A 6,011-nucleotide genomic window follows, 5' to 3' on the forward strand; every position below is an offset into this window, starting at 1 on the left:
TATAATGATGATCTTGATGATATTTGTAGCATATTATCAAAATTTTATTTTAATCAGATATCATTATCATGGTCAATTTAGCATGAGATGATTTAGACTGTTAAATAAAAAATAAGTGATCAAAAAATCAAACGATGTTCGATTATAAGATAATTTTTTAGATAAATAATTTTTGCTATTACTTTGATTATTTGTATAGTGATGATCATAAAATTTAAACCATATGTATATGAACGATCCAAAATTATATGCCTCTTGATACTCATTCTTAAAGTCCTTAAGTAATTATACTTGTGTTTTTGTAAGATTTGCTTAACGTGGATGGTTCATATACGTGCGATTTGAATTTTATGATCATTACTGTATGAATAATTAAAATAGTAAAAAAGATGATTTATCTAAAAATTATCTTAATTAGATACTATTTGACCTTTTGATTACTCATTTTTTATTTAACAATCAAAATTATTTCATGCTAAATTGATTATGATAATGATGTCTGATTGAAGTAAAATTTTGATAGTATACTACAAATATCATCAAAATCATCGTTGTAAATTTCGGATCCATTAGTCGTCTCTATCTATCAGATCATTATGCGGTTGTTTGTGACCATCGAAATTAAATATTATTGATCAATATAGCTAGGGCTATCGAATTGAGACGATCTTTTATGAAGATACTCTAACGATAATTATTTAGATGATGAACGGTGAAGATGGGCTTTAAATTTAAAATTATATTATTGATCGATATAGCTAGGGCTATCGAATTGAGACGATCTTTTATGAAGATACTCTAATGATAATTATTTAGATGATGAATGGTGAAGATGGATTTTAAATTTTAAAATTATACTATATTCAAAAAAAATAGAAAAAAAAATTATATTCTGCTGAGATTATTAGCGACGGCATCTACCGTTGCTAGTACTCATCCTATCGTCGTTAATAATTTTAATAAATAATTTTTTTTTATTTTTTACAGATGGTGACAACCGTCTCTAATAATAGCCGTCGCTAATATATTAGCGACAGTGTTATGACTATTAGCGATGGCATTTGCTATCACTAATAAATTTAAAATTTTAATTTTTTTGATTTATAATTATAATTAAATTAATTTATTATCGATGGCTATTAATGATGGTATTTTTACCGTCACTAATAATTTAAAAAAAAATATTTAAAAAATTATGAAAAAATATTTTTTTAATAAAAATATTAGCGATGATATTTTATTTTTAGCGATGGAAATGATCGTCGCTAATATCTTTATCGATGGTATTAGCAATGGCTATTTTACCATCGCTAATAGTCCACCCCAAAACTACCTCGTAGGGGAAAAAAATTTTTTGTTCGTGCTTGTTCCCATCTCCTTTCGTGACCCCTTCCCACAATATCCTCTCAACGACGCCCAAACCAACCCCAAACCCACCCACTTCCCCCCAACCTCCCTTTCCTCCCTCCCCACCCCGTCTCTCTAGCATCCTGCGGCCCCGAGCCCATTCCTCTGATGCCCAAACCAACCCCAAACCCCCCTCCCTCCTGCACCCCCCCTTTCCTCCCTCCCCATCCCATCCCTCCGATGTCCCGCAGCCCCGAGTCCATCCCTCTGGTGCCCAAACCAACCCCAAAACCCCCCTCGGTCCTCCCCCACCCCCGTTTCCTCCCTCCCCGCTCCATCTCTCTGGCATCCCGTGGCCCTATGCCCATCCCTCTAGGGCCCAAACCAACCCCAAACCCCCCTCTCCCTACCCCCTTTCCTCCCTCTCCGTCCCATCCTTTCGGCATCCTGCGGCCCCGAGCCCGACCCTCCAATGTCCCGTGGCCTCAAGCTTGCACTTCGATCATGTCCACGGCTGCCCCGACCCTGCCGGCTCGACCCTGTGGCCTCTTCCCCGCCGCCCCCAGCCCGTCGACCCAACTCTATGGCCCCGTCCCTGCGCCCTCATCTCTACAGTTGTGTCCCCGAGCTAACGTCCCATCCCCGAACTGTCTCTTTGCTGCTATAAGTATTAGCGACGGCATTAGCGATGGCTAATACCATCACTAAAAGTTAATTTTTTTATTTAAATTATATTAATTAAGTATAATGAGATATTTAAAAACTAATTAATTAAATATTAATTTTATTAATTAATTAGATATTTAATTAATTGATTAGAAGCACGGGACTCGGGTCTCCGACATGCAGAGCACTCGGATCAAGAGAAGGTGCCGGACAGCATTGCAAACATGGGGTTGGGGCGTGCCCTACGCGCTTGGACTTCAGGTTTCAACTAGCATCCAAGACATGCAGCCCCCGCATGTCCTGCATGCTCAGACTATGGGAAGGTGCTGGTCAGCATTGCGAACATAGAGGTGGGGCATGCCTTGCGTGCTTGGGCCTCCGATCTCAGCTGGCGTCCAAGGCATTTAGCCCTCGCTCGTCCTGCATGCTCAGGCCGATGGTGTTAATTTTTAAAGAAATTTGTATTTCATGAAATCATAGACCCATCTTTTGATTAATGTATATATTCTACTATATCCGTATATTTATTATTTTTATACAGATGGAAGAATTATGTACATTGATCAATCAATACATAATTATATAATTAATTTGATGAATCTATTTATTTTTATTTTCAGAGATTATACATCATATCTTTCAAAGGTCGGAGTCGGGCCAGCAGAGGATAGAGCTCTCAAGGAGAGAGCGCTCATGCGGTCAGCTTGCTGGGTTTCTACACCTCTCACACCCCATGGTAAAGTCTAACACTTTAGATATTCTTATTTATATTATTTTATCTTTTGTTAACTAATATAATATTTTTTATATTAGATATTTTGCACTCAGATTCAGATGATAGGAGGCATCAGTGACCCCATAGTCACATGCACCATCAATTGGCTCCCAGACATAGAGGCATGGTAGAGGACCCTCCCTGTTCACGATATCTCGGACTCGATCGGAGGGTAGAAAGCTCATCCACATTCAAAGCTGGTCATAAGTACTATATCTTTGCTGAATATGTTTAAAATTTAGTCATTGTAGCATCTAATATTTATTGTTCAAAATTAATTTTGCAGCATATTTACAGAGAGCTCCATACCTCATTTGATTATCGGGATCATTCGATGATTGATGCTGGGGGCCGGTGAACGAGTTCTCTAGTTGCCCATAGGAGGCTCGTCATGCAGTTTGGAGATGTTCCTGATAAGTTAAAGATATTTAATTTAATAATTCATGATCGATTTATATTCTATTTATTAATACACGCTTGCTTCTACTTATAGGGGTACTATCGATTCTTATCTCCTCAGGATGAGGAGGCTAGCCATCCGATCTTCGAGTAGATGGCCATATGTAGGTTCGAGATGGCTATACAGCCTACAGTAGTTTGCCATCAAGCATTTCGATTTTCAGTCACCATCGGATTGGAAGTCCTATAGGGATCATTGGATGCGAACGGACGTATGGGAGGCCCTCTGCGGTCAGTGGAGCAGTGAGGAGTATGCCAGTAGGTGGCAGAGGGTCTGACAGAATTGGACCACCCAGCAAGATCCGATCAAACACACGGGTGGCTCCGTCGGCACATTTATTGTGGTTGATAGACTAGTAAGAAATCTATATCAAAACTCTTCACTAGAACTATAAAATCTTTTATATGTATGCTTTAATTAATTTAATTTTATTATTTACTTATTATAGATATGACAGCTGGGTCATCGACCAGACTAGTTGCAGTTGTGGAAGGCCACACATCAGTCTAGGAGGACTGGTGATTATTTAGATTCTACATCACGACAGATCACGGTAAGAATTTCAAACTGATTTATTAAGTTGTTATAGAATCTGATATGTATATTAGAACTAATGTATTTCTAAACTATGTAGGCAGATTACATAGAGTACGTCATTGCACGGTACGGTGATAACCCATCCACTCAGTTCTTCCTTGATCTTGAGGGATGGCTTAGGATCATTGAAGGGATGAGTAGGAGTCAGATCATAGGATTTGGCCACAGTTACTATCCTCCAGCGGCTCGATACTCTTCGACATTCTCACAGGCCTCGATGTCCCAGACTTGGAGCGATGCATATGTGGAGGAGGTCGTGCAGAGACTTCCGAGCCACCGATCTCAGAGCTTCCGGGATACCATCCGTGATATGGTCATGGAGATTCTTCGGGATATGCAGCTGTGCAACTAGCTAGGTTCGTTGTCCCAGCCATCATATCTGATAATTCTATTAGTAAACTCTTTTACTTATTTTAAGTTTTCATATTTAAGAGCTTCATATATTTAAGCTTAAGTCCGAAAAGAGGATCTAGGGGCTAAAAATTTAATCTAACTATCCAATTGATGGGTCGGAGGTGTCTACAGTTCTATATCATCGAATGAAACGTGTAGGAATAATCTGTTCGAGAATCAGAGGAGTGTATCAAAAAATACATCTCCATATCGAAAGATACATTTTTATATTAAAACTTATTAATAATATTTTAATTTTTCTTTATTTTTTGGATGTTGGGACATTTGGCTTTCAATCCACTAGCTGTTGGAGAAGAAGCAAGAGGATGAGGAGGAGGATCTAGACTGATTTTTTTTTTTGATGTATTATATTTTTTTGATACTGTTTGTAAAATTATATAATTTATATTTTTTAATATAATATAATTATTTTTTATTTGTGATTGTCATATTATCTTTGGATTTAATTATAACATGTGTTAAGAAGCATAGTTGATTGTGATTTAATTAAAATAGATTTTAAAAATTATTATTATAGATTTTTTTAAAAAAATAAAATTAATTATTATCTATGCATTAGTGACGGCTTTAGTCATTGCTAATAAACAAAATATTATGACGGATTATTAAAAAATTAAAATTAATTATTACTGATGGTTTTAGCCATCACTAATAATTATTAGTGACGGTATTAGTAATAAAAAAATCATCACTAATTGATTTTAATTTTTTTAATTTTTTAAATAAGAAAATAAATAGCGACGGAATTTAGCCGTTGCTAATATCTTTATTACCGGTGGCTAAAAATTCTGTCGCTAATAATGATAATTAGCGACTAAAATTTTTTCGATCATCAATTAGTGATAGCTTTAACAATGACAATTAGCCATCGTTAATAGTCAAATTCTTTATAGTGATCTAAATCCACCTTGTTAAGATTTATGTGCATGTCTAATAAGTATTAATTTTATCAATTTTCTCCAATATCTTACTTAAATTCTATGCAATGTATTCGTGTTACCAATATTTTTTTTTGAAAAATAGTCATGTTTAATGCCACGTGTACTAAGTTCATAGTCCTTTTTCATAGTTATTATTTGTACCTAAAAAATCATGTAAGTTGTACCTCTCACACCAGACATATGCTCATCAATTAATGCTTAATGCATTAGCTAATTTCATTCAATAGTACAAAAGATCATGCTAAAAATGAGGTTCAAATTAAAATTTTTCTGGAGCCTAGCCCATGCACCACATGAGAGAGATAAAAAAGTATAGATGGTCAAGAAAAAAGTGGAGACATGTAAAAAGGATAGTTTTTGTTATGATGTAGAGAAGATTTTTTAGTCCCATATTGATTATGAGTTACGAGGAAATATAGTTTATATAATTGAAACTTTTTCTCTTAACGTGAGGCACCTTTTAAAGGACAAAAATGTGAGGCTCTAAATGATCAAGGCCCATCAAAGCTAAAGGCCTACTGAAGCCTAAAGATGGTCATGAGTCAAAATAGATAATATTCACGTATGTGGAGGCGGAGACATAAGCCAACCATCTGAGCTATTCGACCCCTTGACCCCTGACCACAACATTGGCGTCATCTGTGGAAATATCTCCTATCCACACATCTCTCTCTTGACTGGGAGGCTGTGTTGTGGTGTAGAGAGGACTTCAATCCCACATCGATTATGAGTCAAGAGTATCCACACATACTCTCTCTTGACTGGGGCTGTGTTGTGGTGTAGAGAGAGCTTCTTCAATCCCACATCGATT

The sequence above is a fragment of the Elaeis guineensis genome, unplaced genomic scaffold (genome assembly GCF_000442705.2).
Source record: "Elaeis guineensis isolate ETL-2024a unplaced genomic scaffold, EG11 Super_Scaffold_1000061, whole genome shotgun sequence".
In the NCBI taxonomy this organism is placed as follows: Eukaryota; Viridiplantae; Streptophyta; class Magnoliopsida; order Arecales; family Arecaceae; genus Elaeis; species Elaeis guineensis.